We start from the raw sequence: 25,517 nt of genomic DNA on the forward strand, positions 1-25,517 counted from the left end.
AGCTCAAGTTCCTCATCCATCAGCAGAATAGAAGGAGAGGCAAGACACTGATGAGACAGAAAATAAAGGAGAAGGCAGAGTGAGAAGCTGGGGGTCACTGGTGTCATTGTTCAGTATACTACAGGGAGCAAAGGCAATAAAAGCTTGAGTCTGCAGCCCAGAGACTACTGAATCTGGGCTTTCTGTAGTGGGGAGTATGTATAAGGACTGCAGCAAAGGCCAGAAAATGCCATCCTTGTCAGCATATCAATAGTGACAGAGATCCAGCCCTCCCCCTCTCTTTACTATCTGGTCACCCTGAGATGAAACCCAACCACTGGCCCCACCAAGCGATCTTAATGGAAAGAATACTGGGCAAAGAGTTAGGAGACCTTAAGTTGATCCCTGAGAATGTATTAAAATTTTCAATTAATAAATATTTTTTGGCCACACATGGTGGCTCACACCTGTAATCCCAATACTTTGGGAGGCCAAAGCAGGAGGACTGCTTGAGCTCAGGAGTTCAAGACCAGTCTGGGCAATATAGTGAGACTCTGTCTCTAAAAACAATTAAAAAATTAGCCAGGCATGGTGGTACATGTTTGTAGTCCCAGTTACTTGGGAGGGTGAGGTGGAAGGATCACTTGAGCCCAGAAGGTTGAGCCTGCAGTGAGCCATGACTGTGCCACTGCACTATAGCCTGGGTGACACAGTGAAACCTTGTCTCAAAAAAAAAAAAAAAAATTATTGAACATTTACTAAATGTCGGCCTTGCACTAAGCATCTGTGAAAAGGGTCTATCACTAATTTCCTGTCAAACCCTGGACAACTCACCATCTCTTTTCTGAGCCTTAACGTCCTCATATGATACCTGGAAAAGAACCTCTATGTCACAGGATTGTGTTGAGATCAGATGTGCTTTGAACAATCTACCGTATAAACTTGCAAAGTTAAAGGTGGGTTTTTTGTTTGTTTGTTTGTTTTGAGATGGAGTCTCGCTTTGTCGCCCAGGCTGGAGTGCAGTGGCGCAATCTCGGCTCACTGCAAGCTCCGCCTCCCGGGTTCACGCCATTCTCCTGCCTCAGCCTCCTGAGTAGCTGGGACTACAAGTGCCCGCCACTGCGCCCAGCTAATTTTTTGTATTTTTAGTAGAGATGGGGTTTCACCGTGTTAGCCAGGATGGTCTCGATCTACTGACCTCGTGATCCACCCACCTCGGCCTCCCAAAGTGCTGGGATTACAGGCGTGAGCCACCGTGTCCAGCCAAGGTGGTATTTTTGGGAGGGACACGGTGGCTCACACCTGTAATCCCAGCACTTCGGGAGGCCGAGGCGGGTGGATCACCTGAGGTCAGGAGTTCGAGATCAGCCTGGCTAACGTGGCGAAACCCCATCTCTACTAAAAATACAAAAAAATTAGCCAGGTGTGGTGGTGCATGCCTGTAGCCCCAGCTACTCGGGAGGCCAAGGCACAAGAATCGCTTGAACTAAGGAGGGGGAGGTTGCAGTGAGTCGTGATCGCGCCACTGTACTCCAGCCCCCATGGGTAACAGAGTGAGACTCTGTCTCAAAAAAAAAAAAAAAAAAAGAAAAGAAAAGAAAAACTTGATCTGAACTAGAAGGCTTAGTAAAATGCAAGGATAGCCTCGCCAAATGCCAAAGCCAACTTCCTCTGCCACTGTCTGGATAGAAATCCAGCAGGATATTCCTACCCACTCAATTTTGTGATGGAGATGGTGACAGAGGAGCAGAAATTTGATATATTCTCTTCAAACCCCTCTAAGGATCTTTTTTATATTACTGGTGTCAGAGCTTAGTTCTTAGTAGGAGCTGGACTGTGGGCCTACTGGATGAGTCCCCCAGATGTAACTCAAACCTCTTACAGCAGGAAGAACAGAGTTCGACTTTGCAGGGTAAGGGCACCTTTCCAGTTACTGAGATAATTACCTGACCCCTGGTCCTTCAACTGTTTGGAAACATCTGATGGCCATTAAGCCTGTTGTTTCCTCATTTTCCTGCCTACTGGGATAAACACATCAAAACAGAAAGCCTGACGCTCTAACAATGCTCTCTGATTAGTGGTTTGCAGGATCCTCTGTAATTTTAGGATTTGCTGGCTAGAAAAGGAACAATGATGGAGTACAAATTATAATGTGGCCTAGGAAAGAGTTAGGCACCCTGAGATTTAGACTTGGTTCTGCCATGGTTCTGCCATGGGCTGTAGACCTTGGTTACAGACCTTAAGCTTGCCTCATCTTAAAAATTAAAGAACTGGACTGAGTCTGTTACATGAAATCTTCCATGGAAAACCAGGGTTCCTCAAGACGTTAATGAAAGTTCCTCAAAAAAGGGGCTCCAAGGTCAAACAAGAAGAGGAAATTTGGCATATTCCACTCTCAACTCATTCCCAAGAGACACACACAATAAGGGTCTGAGAAGTCAGCAGTAAAGAAATGTACTTATTAGCATTATTCAATCTGATATTTCCCAAATTATTAACATCTCTTCTGAGGAAGACACAATTTGAGGAAGACACACTGGGACAGATCTCTAGGGTCCCTGTCAGCTCTAACCTACTGTGATTTGCATCAGGAGTACTTAGCCAGTGCCTGGAGCACCCTGCCTTCCCTTCTTATCCAGTTCTCTTAACCTAGTGAGGCACTTAAATGATACTCTGGTTAATGAGAATTTATTATATGTAGTCTATTTTACTGCAGTGAAAGTATCAATTTTCAAAGACTCAGAAAACAATATACTGAAAACACTATCCTATGAGATAGGACACCTGCAGTTACTGAGCTCCTAACACGTGTTCTGTACTGTGCTAGCATTTTCCATTAATTATATCATTAAATCCATACACAATCATAAGGAGGAGACATTGTTATCCTCGTATTACAGAGAAGGAAACTGAGCTCAGAGAGGCCAAGTAACTTGCCCAAGGTCACACAACTAGAAAGTGGCAAGCACCAGATTTCAAACCCAGGAGTACTCATTTTCCAAATCATCGTTCTGTTTTGGGCTCTGCCACCATGACTATTAGATGGTCCCTAACTCTCTTTAAAGCTCCCTGGGCCTTAGTTTTCTCAAGTGTCAAGTGGGAATAGTAATCCTTACACTACTTCCCTCACAGAGTTGCTCTAAGGCTCAAAAGCCATAACACATATGAAAGGGGTCTGTAATATATAAAGATGTGAGTATTAGGAGCATCTGAAACATGATGAATAAACGTTGCTATTTCTGTTCATGAATTCTAAGCTGTTTGTTCTTGAAAGGTTCCCAATCATCCCTTCCCAAATAGTGCTCCTTAAAATTTTCATTAGGATTTTGAATAAACAGGAAATATGTCCATTTCTCACAGTATTGATTACTTGCTAGGCTGTCTGACAGACTCACACTAAATTGCCAATCTACTTCTTAGGAGTCAGGGTGAAAACATCGGAGTGGGTAAGAGCCTGGTGGGAGGCCTGTGAGCCAGGAGTTATCTGGATAGAAATGTCACACTGGCTGTGGGGCTAGACTCCTTACCATCATCTTGGAACATGCCTGGGAAATAGGTCCAAAGGGTCATTTGGACAGCAAATCCTAGCAACCTCTGTATGAGACCTGTCCAGGAGACTAACCCCATTATATTGGATGGCAACAAGGGGAGGTGACTGGAAATGAGAAATGGGACCAGGCTGACCAGCTACATTCTCCTTTGAGACAGAGACTACCCTGACAAGGGCCTAGGCACAGACACAGAAGTAGTTGGGTGCAGGGCTCTCAATTCATCCTTTAACCCTGCCTGACATCACATCCTCATAACATTGCTGTGGCCATCTGCTCCCTCTAGTTTCTGGCAGATTAAGGCCAAAAACAACAGCAAAGCATTTTTGGATCAAGGTCCTGACTGCGGACAGAGAAGTAAATAACACAAGTCCCTGTTCTTAAGTAAGGTACTGGACCGAGATGATTTGAGCCTAACCATCTTGAGGCTCTCTTGCATAGCAGTCTCTGGCACATGGGTTCTATTCAAGAATTGTTGAACTGAACTGAATCAAAGGAGCCTATATTCTCTAAGTTAAGAGCACCTGTTTGGTGTCAGGAGCCCAAGACTTCTACATTCAATCCTGGTTCTGGCATGTACAATTCAGGGACTCTGGACCCCAGTTTACCCATCTGTAAAGTACACTTTGTCTACCCCACAAGTTGCTATGAGTAGCCAACGAAATAGTGGCTCAGAGAGCGCTCTGTAAATGGCATGAGATGGAACAGCAGGAGCTGATGGGAGCACAGGAGCACATGATCTTAAAAGTTTAGAGTCCAGTCTGAAGAACACCTGAAATAAGCTCCTTTCTTTCTCCCCAGTCAGTTTAGATCTGCTTTTTATACAGAGTAGACATTCTCTGCATTTCTAGTGACTGTGAAAAGGGGAAGAAGGGGACAATTTGCCACTAAGGAGGGGACAGAAAGAAAGGTTGCCATCTTTATACTTTTCAAAAGAAGAGCATGGGATTTAGATTTACAATCCCAAATTCTGTTAATCAAAAGCTGTGAAACTATGAATAAGCCTCAACCTCTCTCTGTTTCCTCATCTGTACACTGTGGGGAAATTTCCTAAGTCATAAGATTGCAATTAAGGTTCAATGAATTGATGATGTCAAAAGTGTTTTGAAATCCACAAAATGCCAAACAAACGCCAATTATTACAAAGTTGTCTGTCTTCCCATCAGTTTATGAGCTACATAAGACAGTGGTTATTTACCATTTGACAGGTGAGATCATCAAAGCCCAGAGAAAGTGCTGAAAGTAACACACAGCTCAATTCTGACTTCCTACAGCAGAGGTAACTGTTCCTTTATTATAGGGGTTGCTAATTAGTCTGCTAGCCTCATTAAACTGACAGATCTCTGAGGGAGGGGACTACATACACCTTATGCGTTTTTGTACCCCAGTGCCCATCATGGCACATCTAAAAGATGTGAAGTGTTACTAGAATGATGACTAACATATTGGTAGCAGAAACGTAACTAGAACTCAGGACTCCTAATCCCAGGTCTAGGGTTCTTTACAACCATGCAGTGGCCCAAACCTCATAGACTCGACTCGCCTTAACATCTCATTTCTTCCTCGATTCCTCCACTCTAGCAAGATTCAACTTCCCCTTCAGAGCCTGGCTTTCACAGATGCCAGTTCCTCAGCCTTAACCTTCCTCATCTCTCCTTGCTGAGTTAATTCCTATCCCTCTCTCAGACGTGGAGGCCTTTCTAATCTCTCCTAATACTGGATCAGGTATTTACTTTCCTCCATGGCTGTTTCGTTATTACAGACTCCTGGCACACAGAATGTGTTAAAAGTATCTGTTGAAGGCTGAATGAATGAAACACTGGGTGTAGAAATCCAATGATGCAGAGAAAATATTCTTGACCTAGAAGTCATGCAGCCTGACTGATTCTAATTCTAACTCCACTACTAATGTGTTCATGACCTTGAGCAAGTCCTAGTTCTTCTTTGGACCATCTATAAATAAGTTATACTGCATGATCTCAGAAGGTCCCTCCATTGTTAAAAGCACATGAGACTTAGACTCATGTGAAGTCCTAGGGGTGAGGAGATTCTAAAGCCAGCTATATGCTCCATAGCATAGGAGGCCCAACACTCTCATCCCCCCAGGAGCACGAGGCACACGACTCTGCTGTCAGTAGCCTCCCAGTCCGTTGGTTTACTTAATTCCTCTTGATGAAGTGCCAAGAATAAATTGTAGGTGAGCAGCAGAGCATTTTAATGAGTCCAGAGCCTAATGAATCTTTTCCTTCCTGTGTCAATTAGAATTTCAAAGCTAGGATCCCCAAGGACCAATTTATTGGGAACAGAGAGAAGAAGCCTTTTGTTCATCAGCGGCTCCTGAGCTACCTGCTCTGCTCCAGTATCTCTGCTGTGTAACAATCCTGCTTACTCAGATACAACCCTGAGGCAAAGGTGGGGTTGGGGGTTGGTCAGGGAATCAGAGCAGTGCTGACGTTACTGCTACCTGCTAGAGATACTGGTCTTCAAAGAGCTAACAGTCACAGATCACCAGGCTATTCACCCAGCTAAGTATCTGGCATTGTGTGGTACCTATTTACCTAAGTTATTTTAAATCCTCACAACCTCAAAAGCAGATATCCACCACACCATTTTACAGAAAAGGAAAAAGAGGATCTGAGAGATAAAGAAAGGATCAGCCTAAGGAACACAATTATTATAGTAAATGTCAGAGAAGGATTTGAATTCAGGTCTGTGTGACTCCGAAGACTAAAGCTCTATCAAACCAATACAACCCTGCCAGCAGCTGATGTGTTGAACGGCAGAGATGGCCCATGGTCAGCCATAGACACGTTAGGCATTTGCCACCAACACACTGTCTTTTGCCCAGGCACATGCAAGAGTGGCTGTGTATCACCAGTCCTTCCACTCGGTGGAGCTGGCAATCCTCCATCCCCAGAAGATAATCTAAGCAGAGTCACCATCAACACTGCCCCCTGCTCCCACCTCAGAAATCTTTTGATTTATTTGATTTGTGAGGAATTTTCAATCCTTGATCTAATGGTTCCCATGCACCCAGTTCTCCACCTCCCATACTGTCTGCTCTAAGTCACACAGGGCCAGCCCAGGTGCTACTGCTCTGTACTCAACAAAGATACATTTTCCAAGGTGAGCAGATAAGCAAGTCAGGTTTCCAAATGTAACTAGTGTTGAATTTTAGGGCTCTAGCGGAAAAAACACATTAAGAGTAGAGGTCAAGACCAGGCGCGGTGGCTCACGCCTGTAATCCCAGCACTTTGGGAGACCGAGGCGGGAGGATCACCTGAGGTCCGGAGTTCGAGATCAGCCTGACCAACATGGAGAAACCCCATCGCTACTAAAAATACAGTATTAGGCATGGTGGCGCATGTCTATAATCCCAGCTACTCGGGAGGCTGAGGTAGGAGAATCGCCTCAACCCAAGAGGCGGAGGCTGCAGCAAGCCAAGATCGCACCACTGCACTCCAGCCTGGGCAACAAGAGTGAAACTCCACCTCAAAAAAAAAAAAACAAAAAAGAAAAGAAAAGAAAAAAAGAGTGGAGGTCAAGTAGCTTGTCCAAGTTTACACAGTTAGAAAATCACAGAGCAACAACTGGAACACAGGTATATACTGAATTCTAACCTGGCCTCTATCTACATACAACAAGAGTAACACCAATATATAAAAAATGAGATCAGTGCTTTTTAAAAATTAACTTTTTATTTGGCGACAACTATGGAATCACATGCAGAGTTAAGTGCCTTTTAAAAGTACTGGACACTTAGCAAAGTGCCGGTCACACAGAATCTCTCCCAAGAAATGTTACCTATTAGGTATTAGGAAAAAGGGAAAGGGCATTCAGAAGGCACCTTTGAGGAGGAGTGAGTAAGAGGTTCTCTTTACCCAGTGCTTAAAGTATGTACACATACAATACCTTAAATAATTATTAGTAGCCTCATTTACAAACAGGAAAACCACTCTCAGAAGTCAAGTTGTCTAAGATTTCTTTGGTCCCAGCATGTGCCAAAGCTGGGATTCAAATCCAACTATATCCCACTCCAAACTTTATCCTCTTTCCACATTGCTTCTTTGGAGATAAGACTGGGGCTGGGCTTCAAAGACAAGCCTCCTGGATACAGACCAGTGGTTAAGAGTAGGCTGCCAGTTCAGGTGTGGGAATAATAGCATGAGCAAGGATGCAGAGTTAGCAACATGTCTTTGCAGAGGGTAGCAGTTCAAAGACACTGGCCTGAATCAAACAGTAAATTCACATGACAAAGACCAAATAAAAAGCTAAAGTGAGGGCAGGTGGCAGAGGGTCCTGGAATGCTACTAGCTGCTTGTGTCAATTACGTGGGTCACAACTTGATTCCCTTCCGCTGGAAACTGTAAGAAAAAGGGAACAGCACACAGAAAATGAAGAGCCAGACACCAGACAGCAAGAGAACTGGGGAAAGGAAATCAAGTTCTACTCCTAACTAGGTAAGTAGCCTTGGGCAGGCCAATTTCCCTCTCTGGATTTCTAATACCAGGGATTGAACTAAAAGATGTCCAAGGACCACTCTAGCCATGACCTTCCAGAAATCACTCTATTACCAAGTCATGTGAGCAAATGTAGGTCTGAGAAATGACAGAGAGCTGCATGAGGGAGATGAAAATGAAGGTATTAAATGAGATTCAAGTTAATCTTGGCCAAAAGACAGAAGATGGCAGGGAGCAAAGGCAGGGAGGCTGAACCAGAACCATACCAATCCTGGCCTGGCTCTTAACTTGATGTGTGATCCTGGCTACATGCCAACCTCATTTCCTCATCAGCCCAGTGGACCTCAGGGCCCTATGTTCTGGCCTCAGCTGCCCACTCTCCAGCCTTATCTCCTGCCTCTTTCCTCTTTACTGCTGCTGCTCCAGCCACACTGGCTGCCTTCTAATTATTCTACAAACATGTTCTTGCATCAGGGCCTTTTCACCTGCTCTTCTCTAAGCTGGTAATGATCTTCCTCCTTAGAGAGGTCTACTCTGGCCACTTTTTAACACTTTACTCCTGCTTATCTTTCTTCATAATGCATATGGAATTACATAATTGATTTACTAATTTTTTTATTGTCTCCCTCATTAAAACAAGTTCTATGCTGGGCACAGTGGCTCACACCTGTAATCCCAACACTTTGGGAGGCCTCCGAGGCAGGAGGATCGCTTAAACCCAAGACATTGAGACCATCCTAGGCAACAAAGGGAGACCCTGGTTCTATACAAAAAAATTTTAAAATTAGCTAGGTGTAGTGGTGCATGCCTGTAGTCCCAGCTATTCAGGAGGCTGAGGTAGGAGGATTGCTTAAGCTCAGAAGGTCAAGGCTGCAGTGAGCCATGATCACGCCACCACACTCCAGCCTGCGTGACAGAGTGAAACCCTGTCTCAATAAATAAATAACAAGTTCCATGAAGGCAGTCCTTGTTTGGTTCACTACTATATCCCAGTTCTATGGGCAGTATCAGGCATCTGCTGAATGGATAACTGAATGTATGTTAAGTATAAACACTGTCCCTAAGGTCCCTTCCAATGCTGGCTTTCTGTGACTAACATATCGGCTTGTGGGACTGGGGAACATCTCAGGAGTTCCAAGCCTAGGTAAGCTTAGGTCCAATCTGTCTTTCTGGCTTCAATTTTTGATATTTGCTTGGCCTCAATGGTTCTTCAAATGTTCACACACATGCCAGGTGTGGTTGCTCACGCCTGTAATCCCAGCACTTTGGGAGGCCGAGGTGGGTGATCACCTGAGGTTGGCAGATGACCTGAGGTTGGGAGTTCGAGACCAGCCTGACCAACATGGGAAAACCCCGTCTCTACTAAAAATACGAAATCAGCCAGGTGTGGTGGCGCATGCCTGTAATCCCAGCTACTAGGGAAGCTGAGACAGAAGAATCACTTCAACGCAGGAGGTTGCAGTGAGTTGAAATCACACCATTGCCACTCCAGTCTGGGCAACAAGAGCAAAACCCCATCTCAAAAACAAACAAAAAAAAAGGTAATGCACATACTAACACAGAGCTACATACTCGCACAAATAGACAAATATATATCACCTAATTAATGAAGTATTACTGTATGCTATGTGTGAAACACAGTACATACACAATAGCCTCCAATATTAGGTCGTTCAGAGTTTGACCCCAACTTACTTTGGTAACTTTAACCCTAACCACAGTCCCATTCCTGAACTCTTATACTCTGGCTACAATGGACTGTTTTCCCTTCTCTGAAACACACACATAAGCTTCTGTGCCTCTGTCCTCACTGGTCTCTCTGCTTAGAAGTTACAGTCTCCCCTTTACAATTACCAAATGCCTCATCTTTGAAGTCCAACTCAAATATTACCTCTTCTGGGAGGTATTCCTTCATCTCTCAGGTAGTGGTCCCCTCCAAGCTCCTAAAGCACTCTCCATGTTTCCATTCAGAGTGATTATCGCTCTAGCCTACTTACTTTACCTTCCTGTCCTTCATCAACTACAGGCTCCAAAATCCTTAACCATGTGTTTGGTTACTCCTTATTCCTAAGACTTATTTCTGTGCCCAGCACAAAGGTTTACCAAATTAAATCTTAACATGGCCCCACAACAAAGAATGCTTCCTAACCTTCATATTGTCCCAAAGATGGTTTCTCTAATATTCCTACCCACTAGTATGAACCCCTATGGAACAGGGTATGAGAAGAGGGTTGGAGAAAGGACTGGAAAGAACAAGGAGAAAGAGTCTTTGCAGAACCTCAAATTTCATGCTACTAAGATTAGATTTTAGAGGTTTCATGAGCAAAGAAGTCATAGGAATAAGATCTGTGTCTTAAAAGCTATGGAGAGAGAAAAGGTTGTATTTCAGGGTAAAGACTAGACATGGAGCGGCAAGTGAGTTGATAATTAAAACGCTGCCAGAGACAGATTATTAAGATCTGGCCTTGGGTGGTAGCAGTGGGCACGGAAAGATGGACAAAACATGTTCAGAGACAAAACCACATAATGAAAGCAGCTGCTTATTCTGAGTAGAACTGGCTCTGCACATAAAAGAAACTTCTTCCAAATGGAAATCTGTAACCTCTTTGCATCCAAGATGGTCCTGAGGGTGAGACCACAAGCAAGAAAAGAGCCTCCTTGAACAGGGGAAGAAAAAGAAGCAAGTCTAGGGTTAGCAAAGGCCAAATTCCAGGCCACTGAGCAGGGCTGCAAGGAGAGCGAACTCAAGATCTTGCTGATGGCTGCTGACTGCAGAAACTTTAGTAAAGAGGTCAGGTCTGTTCCCTGAGCAGAAAGCTGCCTTCCTGGGTTGGGATGGCTCTAGCTGGCTTTAACACAAGAGGTTCTGATCATTTTCAGTGGTTGTATGTTAAGGAAAATTATCCAAAATTCGGAAGTAAGGCAAAAAGATGATTGTGTGACCACTTAAAGTCATGTTAGACACATTGTTTATTATGAACGGAGTCATCTGACACTCTTGGGAAACGGAATTTTGTTATTCTTCACAAATGATTAGGGTCCAAATGTTTTAAACTCTGCAGTTAGAGGTTAATGTGTAAAAAACTAAGAAGGTATACCTTTTATATGCAGACAAAATAACTTCAAAGGTTATATTTTCATCAGGGCACTAACCAAAACAATCTTATTTCAGCAGTCCTTCTTTCATTAACAATCTAAATCCAGTTTCACAGCTATTCTACTTCTGCTGGTTTCCACATTAAACAATTAAACAAAACTTGACACACGCTCGCTCTATGTATGAAAATTATGCCCTGACCGAGGCACACACATTCACAAGCCTGCCTACCTCACAAGAACCAGACGTCATGAGGCAAGAGAAGCCTGACACCCAGGCACAGGATGCTAGTCAAGTGTTAGAAGTGGTCACTTAACGAAATGACATAATGACATAGGATAGTAAAAAGGACACAAGGCAGAGAGTCAGGGCACCTGCCACTAATTCACTCTGTGACCCTGGCACATTATTCTCCTTTGCTGGGCTTCAATTTAACAATGATAAAATGGGAAAGTTGGTTCAGGTCAGTGTTGTTTTACAAACTGTGATCCTGGGAACCCTGAAGTTTAAGGCAGCTGCCTCGGGGGGTTGTCTTTGTTTGGTAAGGGTAGTGGGGAGGCTGAGCTACTAGGCCTCTTGCTGCTGCTTCAGCCAAAGCAGCTGTGTTTGGTGGTGGTTTTTTTTTTTTTTTTTTTTAAAGACGGTGTCTTGCTGTGTTGCCCAGGCTAGACTGCAGTGTCTTGATCTCGCCTCAATGCAATCTCCACCCACTCCGGCTCAAGCGATCCTCCCACCTCAGCCTCCCAAATAGCTGGGATTACAGACTTGCGCCACCATGCCTAGCTAATTTTTGTATTTTAGTAGAGACAGGGTTTTGCCATGTTGACCAGGCTGGTCTCGAACTCCTACCTCAGATGATCCACCCGCCTCGGCCTCCTAAAGTGTTGGCATTACAGGCATGAGCCACCGCACCCAGCCAGAAGCTCTGTTTTGGAGTTATATGTTTTAAAAAAGGGCTACTATGTAAACTTGATGACTGTCAATTAAGGTCCCTTCCCACTCTGATATCCTAAAATTCCATGATTTTATGGCAACTGATCCTGGGGAAAATACAGAGACAAAAAATATCTCCTATCACCCTGTGCCTAAAAATAACACCCTATAAGGGTTCAAAGTAAGTCCCTAGCAATTGAGTATGAATGAGTGAGGAGGGGGACAAGAGGGCAGAGGAAGGCTCAGAAAAAGACAGAAACTAAGGGCCTGCTCCTTTTGCAACTGGAGACTGGGTAGGTCCAACGCCAGGGAGAAAACCCTCTCAGGGAAGACTTAGCCTCACTGGCATTATCAAGACTAAAGATTTGGACTCTAGCCCCTGGCTCTGTCACATAAAGGCAGATTCCTTCAGTTTCTTCACAGTACGGTTTCTTGAAGGTAAATCGCTTTGCAAACTGCTGAGTACAGATTTGAGAACCTATCAGAACAATCTTAGTCCTAACATCTTTTGTGTGTGCATGTCTCCGCTCCTGCCAGGTCCCTGGAGGAGACTTATCACAGTCGAGGAGTACAGACCCTCTCCCTTTCCTTCCCTGTACTTCAGAGTTGGGCATACAAGTAGAGGTTATTGCTTGAAATACTCTCTCCATTCAACTTTGAAAAGGACAAATATACTTTTCACTAGGGACTCAGTTCCATGATCACGATGGAAACATGGCCTCTCTCACTTAGTGCTTGGATCTCTGGGCTCTATACCTGGGTTCTGGAGAAGTTGGTTTGAGGCACAGAGTGCAGAAACTCTCAGGAAAATACACTGAAGGCATGGAAGACATTCTTATTACACTCAGGGCACCAAACGCCTCTTCTTGGGTACTCCCAGACACACTACACTCCTGGAAGGGAGGCCAGGGAGGCAGTGTGATACTCAGGAAAGAGCTTACCTTACGGCTTAGTCGATAGGGTCAGGACTCAGTTCAAACTCTAGCTCTTTTAGAGACTAGATATGGCTTCAGTAAATTCATTCACTTCACTGAGCCTCAGCTTTCCCCTCTGGAGCTATTAATAGCTTAATGAGTTATAAAGATTAAGGGAGATAATCTATTTAAAGTACCTGTCACAATACCTGGCACACAGTATGCACACAATAAATGTTACTCAAGAGGGAAAGGGCAAACTAGCGAAAGTTTGAATGTGATTCACATGATAGGTGGGGAAGACTCGGAGATGAACCCCAGCCAGCAGCAGATCAGAGCTGTGAGTGGCTCAGAATGGGAATGGGCTGATTTGGAGAGTGTTGTGCTATTCTAAGAGCATCTGGATCCTGTACCAGCCAAAGCAAATCAAACAGGAGTGCTTATGGAGCGCTTGTTTCTAAAACAAGTACGGGCTGTGTTATTGACACACGCCACAGGGGAATTGAGAGGGCTGTTGGCAGAGATGTTAAAAAAGCTGACATGCTTTCAGTTCCAATCTTTGCTACCATATCCATATGGGCACAACTGACCTTGGCTCTAGAGGGGAAAAAAACTCTGGAACGAGACACAAGAGATTTGGATTTGGGTGAGAACCTGAACCTGACTTCACCTCTTGGGCCTCAGTTTTTTCTTTCCTCTTCTAAAATAATTCTGTGTGCTGAATCTGTTATCACCATTGCACTTTTTTTTTTTTTTTTTTCTCCCAAGATGGGAGTCTCACTCTGTTGCCCAGGCTGCAGTGCAGTGGCAAGATCTCTGCTCACTGCAACCTCCACCTCCTGGGTTCAAGCGATTCTCCTGCCCCAGCCTCCCAAGTAGCTGGGATTACTGGCACATGCCACTGCGCCCAGCTAATTTTTGTATTTTTAGTAGAGACGGGGTTTCACCATGTAGACCAGGATGGTCTCGACCTCTTGACCTCATGATCCTTCCTCCTTGGCCTCCCAAAGTGCTGGATTACAGGCGTGAGCCACCATGCCCAGCCCATTATTGCACTTTTAAATGATGATGATATGGTTCAGAAAGATTAAGCTAATACTGGCAGGAATTTGAATTCAGGGTCAGCTGTCAAGCCTGTAGTCTTTCTTCTCTGTTGCATTATCTCTCAGTGTTAAACGAGGGAGTAGGATCAGGTGAACCAAGGCATCTCTAGATGAAAACTGAATGGCCTGAAATTATAGTTTCAAGAGCATTCTGAATACCCTAGGGCTAGAAAAACCCTGTCTGGTTAAAAAGCCTTCTCATAAATGAAATCCTCAGTACTAAAGGCAAAAACTAGAGTACAAACACAAGAGCCAGAAAAAAGGGGCCAATGAAATTTCAGAAAGTTAGTCCTGAAAAGGCCCTTGGAGAATACAATGCCTAACTCATTTTTACAGATGGGGATATGGAGGATGCAAGGAGAAACAACGTGACTGGGAACACCCAGTGAGTGGGTGATAGAGCACAATCTGGGTCCTATGCCTCATGGCCCCTCTCTCACACTTGCTAGCTACTCAGTTTCCAACCTTCTAGGCCATTATGATTTTCTTTTTGACATTTATTTTCCAAATGCTGGGTGACAGGCAGGTCACTGCCCTGCAGCAGACTCCCAGCCACTTCTAACACCTTACTATAGATAGTGGCTCTTTGTTTTTAACTGGTCCTGCTGCAGGCTTAAGCAGGACCGAAGCTGAGACTTCTCTTGGGTCCCTGTTGACTCTTTAATCTTTTTGGACCACAGACCAATGTGCCTTTGGAGACACAGAACAGGAAGAAACATCAGCAATTATGGACCAACTTTCCACCTCATTCCCTGTTTGCAGAACTGAGGAAAAAGAGGCCCAGGTATAAAATGCTTTCCCAGGTTTGAGTCAGTAGAACGGGGTTAAGAGCCTGGGTCGCCACACTCTCCTACTTCAATCTGACGCTCAACACATGGTATCAGAATTTATTCCAATCACTAGTGATTGAACACCAAGCCAAGCCAGGTATTTTCTTCATCATCTCCTACTAGCAACACGATCGCTATATAAAGTAGGCATTACTTTATATGAGGAAACTACAGCTTAGACAAGTTAGTCACACAGAAAACAAATGTCAGATCAAGGACCCAAATCTTGGTATTAAGAATACACACAATAGTGGGAAAGATGCAGTTACTTAATCTTCCTAAAGACGAATTATGTCACAGATATCTTTTATCTTTTACCTCTTGCCCTATGTACTCAGAATTGTTGACTCTTGACAGATTATGTTAATTGGGGATATGGGAGGTGGCAATGAGGGGAAGGATGGATAGTGGAGACTCAAATAATACAATGACAGATAATTCCAAAGGAGCAATTTCTGCTTTGTGTTAATGGGGTAAAGTAAGTTTTGAGCACCCCCCAATCTGTCCCATTCGATAAGTCCCCTTTATTCACTTCTTACTCATCTCAAAGTTCTAGAACCACCATTGCTCACAGACCATGGTTTCTTGAGCTTTGTTATCCAGCTTAGATTTTGTTCTCTTGGCAATGTTCTTAGGCTCAGGACCCTGTCTCACTGCCACAGCCAAAATCCCTAGAACTGCCCTCCAGTTAATCTAACCTATAGGTCCCTCTCCTGTTTGGCTGTTCTGCTCTGGCCTGCTGCTCCAAAGGGACAAAAGGATCTTCTTTAGTTTTAATGAAAACTGGGGAAGGGAACAGGGGAACCCAGGACCTCATAGCGCTCAGAGCCCTTTGCATGCGATTCCTTTTCCCCAAGCAAGCTGTAGGTTATTGCTTTGCTATGACAGCAATCCTCAAGCAAGCCAGCTGTTTCTGGAACCAAAGTAATAAAATATGGCCAAAATCCTCGGGTGGAGAGTGAATAGGAACAGCTGTTTCTTACATGAGCTGCTCTGGCAGCCTCCCCCCATCAGATCCCCGCTCCTACACAGAATTCTCTAGAAGCCATCTGATGATTACACTGGCAGACAATGAGTCTCTTGCCCTTTCTAAGCCACCAGGTCTACCTTGGTCAAACATTCATCCCCATACCTTGAAGGACAATGATGCACTGCTACTGCTCCTAGACCTTCTCAGACTCTATCCCAGGTCCCTAACACTGTAATTACTAACATTAATAGTCTTGTACATTTGTACACTATCCAATGGTCTCATATAGCACTTACCTGAAATGTGCTTTACACAGTAGGCTGGGTAGAAACTATTATTCCTTGTTTATAGATGAGGAAACTAAAGGTCACGAGTAAGTCCCCAGCAAGCCCAGGCATTGCTCAGAGCCCCTCCCACCTCAATGTTACCTATGGCATCTGCACTGTAACCCTTATTTAATGGAATCAAATCTCTGCTTAGAATTTCAGTTGTGGCCGGGCGTGGTGGCTCAAGCCTGTAATCCCAGCACTTTGGGAGGCCGAGACGGGCGGATCACGAGGTCAGGAGATCGAGACCATCCTGGCGAACACGGTGAAACCCCGTCTCTACTAAAAAATACAAAAAAAAACTAGCCGGGCGAGGCGGCGGGCGCCTGTAGTCCTAGCTACTCGGGAGGCTGAGGCAGGAGAATGGCGTAAACCCGGGGGCGGAGCTTGCAGTGAGCTGAGATCCGGCCACTGCACTCTAGCCCGGGCCACAGAGCCAGACTCCGTCTCAAAAAAAAAAAAAAAAAAAAAAGGATTTCAGTTGTAACAGGCAAAACAGGTGTTCAGAAAGGTCCCCCAAAAGCCACTGTGAAGCCTCTGAAGTCCATAAGGTAGGCAGCTGTCTCTTCTAGCTCTTTATCAGGGAACCTTCCTCAGAAGCCTGGGAGGCCCTGGCTTGCCAAGTGTCACCTCACTTCCTGCTACACCACCCCCATATGTCTTACTTGAAGCTCAGCCTGCCTCACTGCCCGCCCAGTGCTGATTTTGGGGAGGTAGGGTCCAGGCTGCCAGGCGCTATGGGTCTAGCCCTAGCACTCTCTCTACTGGTAACACATATACACTGTAGGCCACTTGTCTTCCCTATTGTTTCTGAATCAGGCCCCCTCTGAAGTTTGATACTTCTCCAGAGGCTACTGTATCAGAAGGAGCAAACTGACAGTCCACTGGTATAGTCAAGCCTGAAGAATTGTTTGGTTAGGGGTGTATTGTGCCTCAAAATTTAATAAACTAATCCTTAAGAAACTAGAAAAGCAGCCGGGCGCGGTGGCTCAAGCCTGTAATCCCAGCACTTTGGGAGGCCGGGACGGGCGGATCACGAGGTCAGGAGATCGAGACCATCCTGGCTAACACGGTGAAACCCCATCTCTACTAAAAAAAAAATACAAAAAAACTAGCCGGGCGATGTGGCGGGGGCCTGTAGTCCCAGCTACTCAGGAGGCTGAGGCAGGAGAATGGCGTGAACCCGGGAGGCGGAGCTTGCAGTGAGCTGAGATGGGGCCACTGCACTCCAGCCTGGGCGACAGAGCGAGACTCCGTCTCAAAAAAAAAAAAAAAAAAAAAAAAAAAAAAAAAAAAAAAAAAAGAAACTAGAAAAGAGCAAACTAGACCCAAAGCAGCAGAAATTAGAAAATAATAAAAACACAAGTAAAAAATCCATGGAAAAGAAAACAATGAAACTAAAAGTTGGTTCTTTGAAAACACAAGCAAAATGAACAAACCTGTATCTAGACTGACCAAGAAAAAAAAAAAAAAGACACAAATTACCAACAAATTAGACAACTTGGGTGAAATGGAAACATTCCTAAAATACACAAATTATCAAAAGTGACTCAAAAACAAATAGAAAATCTAAGTAGATTTAACAAGTAAGACATTTGAATTAGTAATTTTAAACTCTTCCAACAAAGACAAGCCCAGGCCCATGTGGCTTCACTGATGAATTCTATCAAACAATTAAAGAAGAAATAATACCAATCCTTTACAAACTCTTTCAGAAAACAGAGGAGCAGGGAACATATCAATTTATTCCATGAGGTCACCCTAATGCCAAAAGCAGATAAAGACCTAAGAAAACTACAGAACAGTATTCCCCAGCAAATCAAATCTAACTCCATATAAAAAGGATTATACACTACAACCATGTGGGATTTACTCTAGGAATGTGAAGTTGATTTAATATCTGAAAATCAATTAATGTAATGTCAATGTAGAATAAAGAACAAAGACCATAAAATCAACAAAATCTAACACCCATCCATAATGAAACCTCTTAATAAACTAGGAATAAAAGGGAACTTCCTTAGCCTGAACACCACACAATGGTGAAAGATGGAATACTTTCCTCCTAAAATTGGGAACAAGGTAAGGAAGGCTGCCTGCTCTTACCACATCTGTAGCCACATGGCCTCCTTTCGTTCCTCAGACACAAGCAGCACGCTCTTATTTCAGGACCTCTGAACTTGCTGAACTCTATGCCTAGAATGTTATTCCCCCAAAGATACATATAGCTCACTACTCTAATTCTTACATATTTCGGCACAAATTTTACTTTCTGAGAGGCCTTCCTTAATAATCCAGTGTCTCCCTATTCCCTTACCCTGCTTTATTTTTCTTCAGATTTATTTGTTTATCTGCTTTCCTCTACTAGAACATAAACTACAGAGAAAAAACTATTCTATTCACTGCTACACCTCAAACACTTGAAACTGTGACTGGTATATGACAGACAATCCAATACTCACTGAATGAATGAATAAATGTGTATCTTCAAAACGAAAAATGTCTATAGGAGAATGAATAAAAAGGAGTAGCGGGGGACTACTAGCTTAAGAGCCTGAGAAGGACCAGGGTTTCAGGTAGTGGGGAAAGAGCCAATGTAGGATATAATAGAAAAAAACTTAGTTTTCTGGAGCCAGATTCTTCTGGGTTCTAAGCTTAGCTCTTCTGATCACTGCTTACACGTCCCTCTCTAACTCTCAAGTAATTTATTAAATAAGAATATCACCACCTACCTCCCAAGTTGCTATGAAAATGAAATATATTTATGTAAAGCATTCAGTATAGTGTTTGATAATATATAGTAGACACTATAAATACTTAACATTTTCTGAAAACTTTGGCTTTCAAGAGGAACCCAAAACCACCACAGAATTACCCAGCCCCACCCTCATCTTACTGAGGGACACAGTTGTGGAGGTGCTGCTCCTAAATTAAGTGGCCTCCAGACTGTTGTTTTAACTTACTCTTCTTTCACTCCTCCCCTTTCAGTCAGCTTTCAGCTCTCACCCCTAGATGGGATTAATATAGCAGCTCTTCTCCCTTTTTTGACATGCTGCTTTTAATCTTATGGGGTTTTAGAAACCAAATGCTAAACTTGTTACAACAACACGTAAAAATAAGAATAAATGGCCAGGCGCGGTGGCTCACACTTGTAATCCCAGCACTTTGGGAGGCCGAGACGGGCGAATCACGAGGTCAGGAGATTGAGACTACCCTGGCTAACACGGTGAAACCCCATCTCTACTAAAAATACAAAAATTAGCTGGGCATGGTGGCGGGCGCCTGTAGTCCCAGCTACACAGGAGGCTGAGGCAGGAGAAAGGTGTGAACGCAGGAGGTGGAGCTTGCAGTGAGTGGAGATCGTGCCATTGCACTCCAGCCTGGGCGACAGAGTGAGACTCTGTCTCAAAAAAAATAAAAATAAAAAATAAGAATAAATTAGCACTGTGCAAATACTTAAGGATGACAATGCTTTACTTCCCTCTTGTTTTTCAGTTGGACTCTGGAAAAATGAGGCTGTTAGATAAATAAGCTATTATATGGGTAGCTTATCATATATAAATGTATATATTATACATTGATTTACATGGAATCGTTCATATTTTAGAAGTTAATAGTGGAGCTTCTTCACAGAGCAGTTGTTACAGGAAGCATATAAGATCCAAGCTTGGCACCCAGGCCAGGGAAAGGCCAGAAGCTGTAGAACTTTACATTAACAAGGCAAAAAGAAGTGGCAGCAAGAGCCTGGATATTCAGAGTACGAGGGAAGGTAGGGGTCAAAACCCTCTGTGCACTCTCAGGCAGATAGAAGAACAGAATATCCATTGTTAAAACCCAGTATGAAGAGAACGGTCTCCATCGTTGGTAAAGGGGGAGAACAAGATGGGAGAAAAACTGGAATGACCATGGCCTCCATAAAATGTGAGGCTACAGCACAAGAGCCTTTTTCACTAGCAGTAAGCAGGGGCAGGCAGGGAACCTAGGGTCAAAGGAGTAATAGCCTTCTTCAAGAGATGACAGCAGGGAACGAGGCAACACCTCAGTGGAGTGCCGACTCCTGTTGGGATGGGCTCTTGGGAACTGCTGTAGTATCCTATGCCAGGGTTCATGAGTGCACTTAAACCTGCACTCTGCAGCCCACACACTGCAAATCGTGGCTGCCTGTGCTACCTGGCTTTGTCATCTGTGCCCTGGAATCCTCTTCCTTAAGGAAAAACTAAGCTATGGGTAGGGCCTACAAAAGAAAGGAGAGGAGGAGAAGGGCATAAGAGAAGATTTACAGTGAAAAATTTCCAAAGGAAAATCCTCCCGTTTACTTTTGGGGAATGGGGTGGCAAACAGGTCAGGGACTGAGATGCCATAGATACTATTATATTTTGGATGCTGGACTCCTTCAAACCTCTTGCTGAAATCTGATCCCCAATGTTTAAGGTGGGACCTAATGGGAGGGGTTTGGATCACTGGGGGCAGATCCCTCATGAACGGATTAATCCCCTACCTGGAAGGAGGGTAGGGGAAGCGAGTGAATTCTCACTCTTTTCGTTCCTGTAAGAGATGGTTGTTAAGAAGAGCCTAGCATCTCCCATCTCCCTCTCTTACCATCTGATTTCTAGCCACAGCAGTTCCCTTTCCACCACAGTAGAAGCAGCCTAAGGCCCTCACTGAGTGCAGACACCCAATCTTGAACTTTTCCAGACATCCAAATTGTGAGACAAATAAATCTTTCTTCTTTATAAATTACTCGGCCTCAGGTACTCCTTTATAACAACATAAAACGAGCTAAGACAGACACTTAAAATGCTTTCCTCTCACTTTCTTGTTTCATTCATGCTGCTTTACAATTCACAAAGCTTTCCAACTTGCATTTCTCATTTGATTCTCTGTAACATACCTGCATGGTTGGTGCACACACGAGAGACATGAGGGGACAAGGAGGCACTCCGACTTTACATATAGGGGAATGAAGACTGTCCAAGGGCACATGTTGAAAGAAGATAAAAACCCAGGTTTCTCAACTTCAAGCCAGTACTCAGGTCCTTATCCTGTACTGGCCCAAGTGTTTATGAGATACCATGTGTTACAGATACATTCTTCTTGTTCTGGTCACTTTAGCCTGGGCCTCTGCCTGCTTGAAGGTTCTTCCTATCTTTCAGTCTAGTAGCTCCCCTCACTAGAAATACCACTGCTCAGAGGGACCCCCAACTCCTACCTGCCCTGTTCAGCCCCTCAACTGAATCTCCTTTCTGAATCCCTAAGTCTGCCTTCTTGAACTTTGTAAGAAAATTCAGAATTAAAGAGGGAAATTAGCGGCCCAACGAAAGCCTGTCAGGTCAGGAAGAACAATGGCATTTATGGTCAGACTGACCTGGGTTCTAACATCAGCTTTATGGATTCCCAGGTGTGAACCCAGGGCAAATTATTTCAGTTCCTGAGCCTCAATTTCCTCATCTATAAAATGAGGTTTCAGAGCAGGCTGTGGTGGTACATGCCTATAATCCCAGCTACTCAGGAGGCTGAGGCAGGAGGATCACTTGAGCCTAGGAGTTTGAGACCAGCCTAGGCAACACAGTGACACCTGTCTCCCAAAAACAAAAATAAAACCCCACACAAACAAAAAGGGATTTTGTCTAGATTGACATCAGTAACACAGTAAGTTCTTAATGTGTGGATTTTCCTTCCTTCTTCTCACCATCTGCAGGTTCCCCTGACATCCCATTTATAAAGCCCTAATCACTCCACTCTCACCATTATTCATACGACATTTTGCAGAACTGAAGAAACTACAGGATTTTCTGGCGCTGACCTATGAGCTTGGCAGATCACAGTAAAAACTAAATCTAAGAAAGTCTCTAAGGGGCCAGGCGCAGTGGCTCACACCTGTAATCCCACCACTTTGGGAGGCTGAGGCAGGCGGATCACCTGAGGTCGGGAGTTCAAGACTAGTCTGACCAACGTGGAGAAACCCCGTCTCTACTAAAAAATATGAAATTAGCCGGGCATGGTGGTGCATGCCTGTAATCCTAGTTATTCAGGAGGCTGAGGCAGGAGAATTGCTTGAACCCGGAGGCAGAGGTTGCAGTGAGCCAAGGTAGCACCATTGCACTCCAGCCTGGGCAACAAGAGTGAAACTCTGTCCCCCCTCTACCCCCCCCCCAAAAAAAATCTCTAAGGGCTGTGAGGTCATGTTAAAGAGCTTGTGAGAGGACAGGTACAGCCACCAGGTCCCAGGATAGCTCCCCACCCGCCACATCCCAGCAGAAAGCAGCTAGCAGAAGCAAGAAGGAAGCAGACCTGCTCTGCCTTACTCATGGTAAATGATCCCAGACATTCTTGTGGCAGCTCTAGGAGAGCAGTCTCAACCCTCCTCCCAGTTCAGAAGGTTACCTGTGCAACATCCGATCTCTTAGACATGGAGTAGGAAGATAATCACTTGTGACTGTACTGAAGGTAAAAACAATTCCCAAACTAGTTACCCTCCATGTTGGCCTAAGCTTGCCCAGAGCTTTCCCAGGCACCCTCACTCACCAGTAACAATGCTGAGCTTAGCCAGCCGTTTCCTCCTTTGGGTTACAGGGTCAGCACCACTTGCCTCCGGGAATAGGGCTCACCTATAATAGAGAGAAAAGTCCATTAGGGGTGCTGCTCAGAACAGGCAGCAGGCATTCAAAATTTTTTTTTTTTTTTTTTTTTTTGAGACGGAGTCTCGCTCTGCCGCCCAGGCTGGAGTGCAGTGGCCCCATCTCAGCTCACTGCAAGCTCCGCCTCCCGGGTTCACGCCATTCTCCTGCCTCAGCCTCCCGAGTAGCTGGGACTACAGACGCCCACCACCGCGCCCGGCTAGTTTTTTGTATTTTTTAGTAGAGACGGGGTTTCACCGTGTTAGCCAGGATGGTCTCGATCTCCTGACCTCGTGATCCGCCCGTCTCGGCCTCCCAAAGTGCTGGGATTACAGGCTTGAGCCACCGCGCCCGGCAATTTTTAAATTTTTTTATTTTAGTAGAGACGGGATTTCACCGTGTTGGTCAGGCTGGTCTCAAACTCCTGACCTCAAATGATCCGTCTGCCTTGGTCCCCCAGAGTGTTGGGATTACAGGAGTGAGCCACCGCGTCTGGCCCAAAATTTCTAACCTTACACATTTTGCATCCTAGCAAAAGACAGGTCAATTATTTACAGCATATAATTTCAAGTAGTGCTAAGTGCCATAAAGAAAAATAGAGCAGGCCTGGCGTGGTGGCTCGTGCCTGTAGTCTCAGCACTTTGGGAGGCCGAGGGGGGCGGATCACCTGAAGTCAAAAGTTCAAGACCAGCCTGGCCAACATGGTGAAGCCCTGCCTTTACTAAAAATACAAAAAAAAAAAATTAGCCAGGCATGGTGGTGGGCGCCTGTAATCCCAGCTACTTGGGAGGCTCAGGCAGGAGAATCACTTGAACCTGGGAGGGGGAGGTTCCAGTGAGCCGAGATCACGCCACTGCACTCCAGCCTGGGCAACAAGAGCGAGACTCCATCTCAAAAAAAAAAAAAAGGAAAGGAAAGCAAGGTAAGGGACTAAAGAATGACAAAAGGTAAGGGTGAAGTCTATTTTAGATAAAATGGTCAGGGAGGGGCCTCTATGAGGGGTGATATCCAGAGAGATTTGAATGAAGTGAGGGGATAAGACGTGCAAAGATCTGAGGGAAAAGTGTTCCAGGGAGAGAACAGCAAGTACAAAGGTCCTGTGGCCTTGGTATGTTTAAGGAACAAGGAGACTAATAATATAGCTAGAATGGAGTCACAAGGAAAATGAGGTATACTAGAAACACAAGAAGGAATTTGTTCTGTATTTTACGTATGAGAAAACTAAGGCTCAGAGATTAGGTTACTTGCCCAAGATCAAAATAAGTCAAGTGGTAAAACTGGGAGTCAAACTCAGGTCTTCCAGACAACTCTAACTGTCACTTGTGGCCCAGGCTCCTCCAGGCTTAGATAACCTAGATTCTAGCTGAGACAAACTTTCAAGCACTCTGAGATTTATTTCAGGTTTCTTTGCTCAGACCCCTCCTCTGTTGGGTGAGGATGGTGAAGAGAAATCCCTATATATTCATTCCCAGGAATGTGGAATGGAATAGAGCAGACTCTAGAATAAGAATAGTAGCACATACTTAGCACATACTAGGCACTGATATAAACCTTTTATTTGTATTAACGCATTTAATCTTCACAATCTTTTAAGGTTGGTGTGTTATTTTACTAATGGGGAAACTGAGGCACAAAGAAATTAAGTACATTTGCTCATTGCACAGTAACAAGATGGTGGAGCTGGGATTTGAACCCAGGAGTCCAACTCCAGGGCTTGCCCTCTTAACCTCACATTACATGTAACAATTCTCAAAAACAGAAGAAGGCAGGAAACATGTTCTCTTGTTCTAGTTTACATGGCTCACAGTCCCCCACCCATCTACACCCAAGCCTGACATCCTCTCCATATACTTGCAGTCCAGGCTTTTTACCGAATACAAGTTGAATGACTCCTGAGTCCTTCAGCCAGGTGGTTCCAGAGGCTTCTCTAATCTCTAGTTACTGTATTCTCAAAGCTATGATAATAACAACGGCCATTTAATAACAACTGTGCATTTACTGCACAGTTGGAAACAGAGTAGGTACTGGCCTAAGCACTATTTTATTTCAGAGGGAGTAAAAGTTGCTCCAAGTCATGAGTAGAGGGATTGAGGGTACGGGGGGCCTCCAGGTCTGGAACAAAGCAGCAAGCACAAGGAATTGAAGGATCTCTGTAGCTCTGGATCAAAAGACAAAGGCAGAGGCACCAGGGAGTCGGGTGCTAAAGGGACTGGACTATCAACACCTCCAATCAACAAGTCAACAAACTCAATTCATCTTCTATTTCCCAGCCTCTATGATTCAGAGAATGGCATAACCATTCTCCCAGGTACTCAGACTCCAAATATTCATGGTCTCAACCCCTCTTTCTCTCTCTGCCCCATTCCTACAACGGCCAAATCCTTGTGGGGTTTTTTTTTTCCCCTCTGAGAGCTCTACTTTTTTCCACTCTAAGAGCTCATCCAAATCATTATTTTCTTTCTTTTTTTTTTCACCATAGTCTCACTCTGTCGCCCAGGCTGGAGTGTAATGGCACGATCTCAGCTCACTGCAACCTCCGGCCCCCCAGATTCAAGCAATTCTCCTGCTTCAGCCTCCCGAGTAGCTCAGATTACAGGCGCCGGCCACCACGCCCGGCTAATTTTGTATTTTTAGTAGGGTTTCCATGTTAGTCAGGCTGGTCTCGAACTCCCGACCTCAGGTGATCCACCCGCCTTGGCCTCCCAAAGTATTATTTATTCCCTACTTTGTCAACTTCCTC

The 25,517-nt window shown here is 44.6% G+C and overlaps 2 protein-coding genes across 8 annotated transcripts in view; both read right to left on the reverse strand.

Moving 5' to 3' along the window:
* Nucleotides 1–25,517, reverse strand: part of RALY (RALY heterogeneous nuclear ribonucleoprotein) — a 414,018-nt gene that overhangs the window by 26,557 nt on the left and 361,944 nt on the right. For 4 of the 6 annotated variants that reach the window (XM_050807261.1, XM_050807258.1, XM_050807259.1 and 1 more), the window contains exon 2: nucleotides 22,686–22,768. The exons of the other annotated variants lie outside the window; for them this stretch is intronic. The gene's annotated coding sequence lies outside the window, so the exon portion shown is untranslated. The remainder of the gene's footprint in view (nucleotides 1–22,685; nucleotides 22,769–25,517) is intronic. 6 annotated transcript variants of the gene reach the window in all.
* Nucleotides 1–25,517, reverse strand: part of CHMP4B (charged multivesicular body protein 4B) — a 264,810-nt gene that overhangs the window by 25,973 nt on the left and 213,320 nt on the right. The window lies entirely within an intron of this gene.

The sequence above is a fragment of the Macaca thibetana genome, chromosome 10 (assembly GCF_024542745.1).
Source record: "Macaca thibetana thibetana isolate TM-01 chromosome 10, ASM2454274v1, whole genome shotgun sequence".
NCBI classification, from domain to species: domain Eukaryota; kingdom Metazoa; phylum Chordata; class Mammalia; order Primates; family Cercopithecidae; genus Macaca; species Macaca thibetana.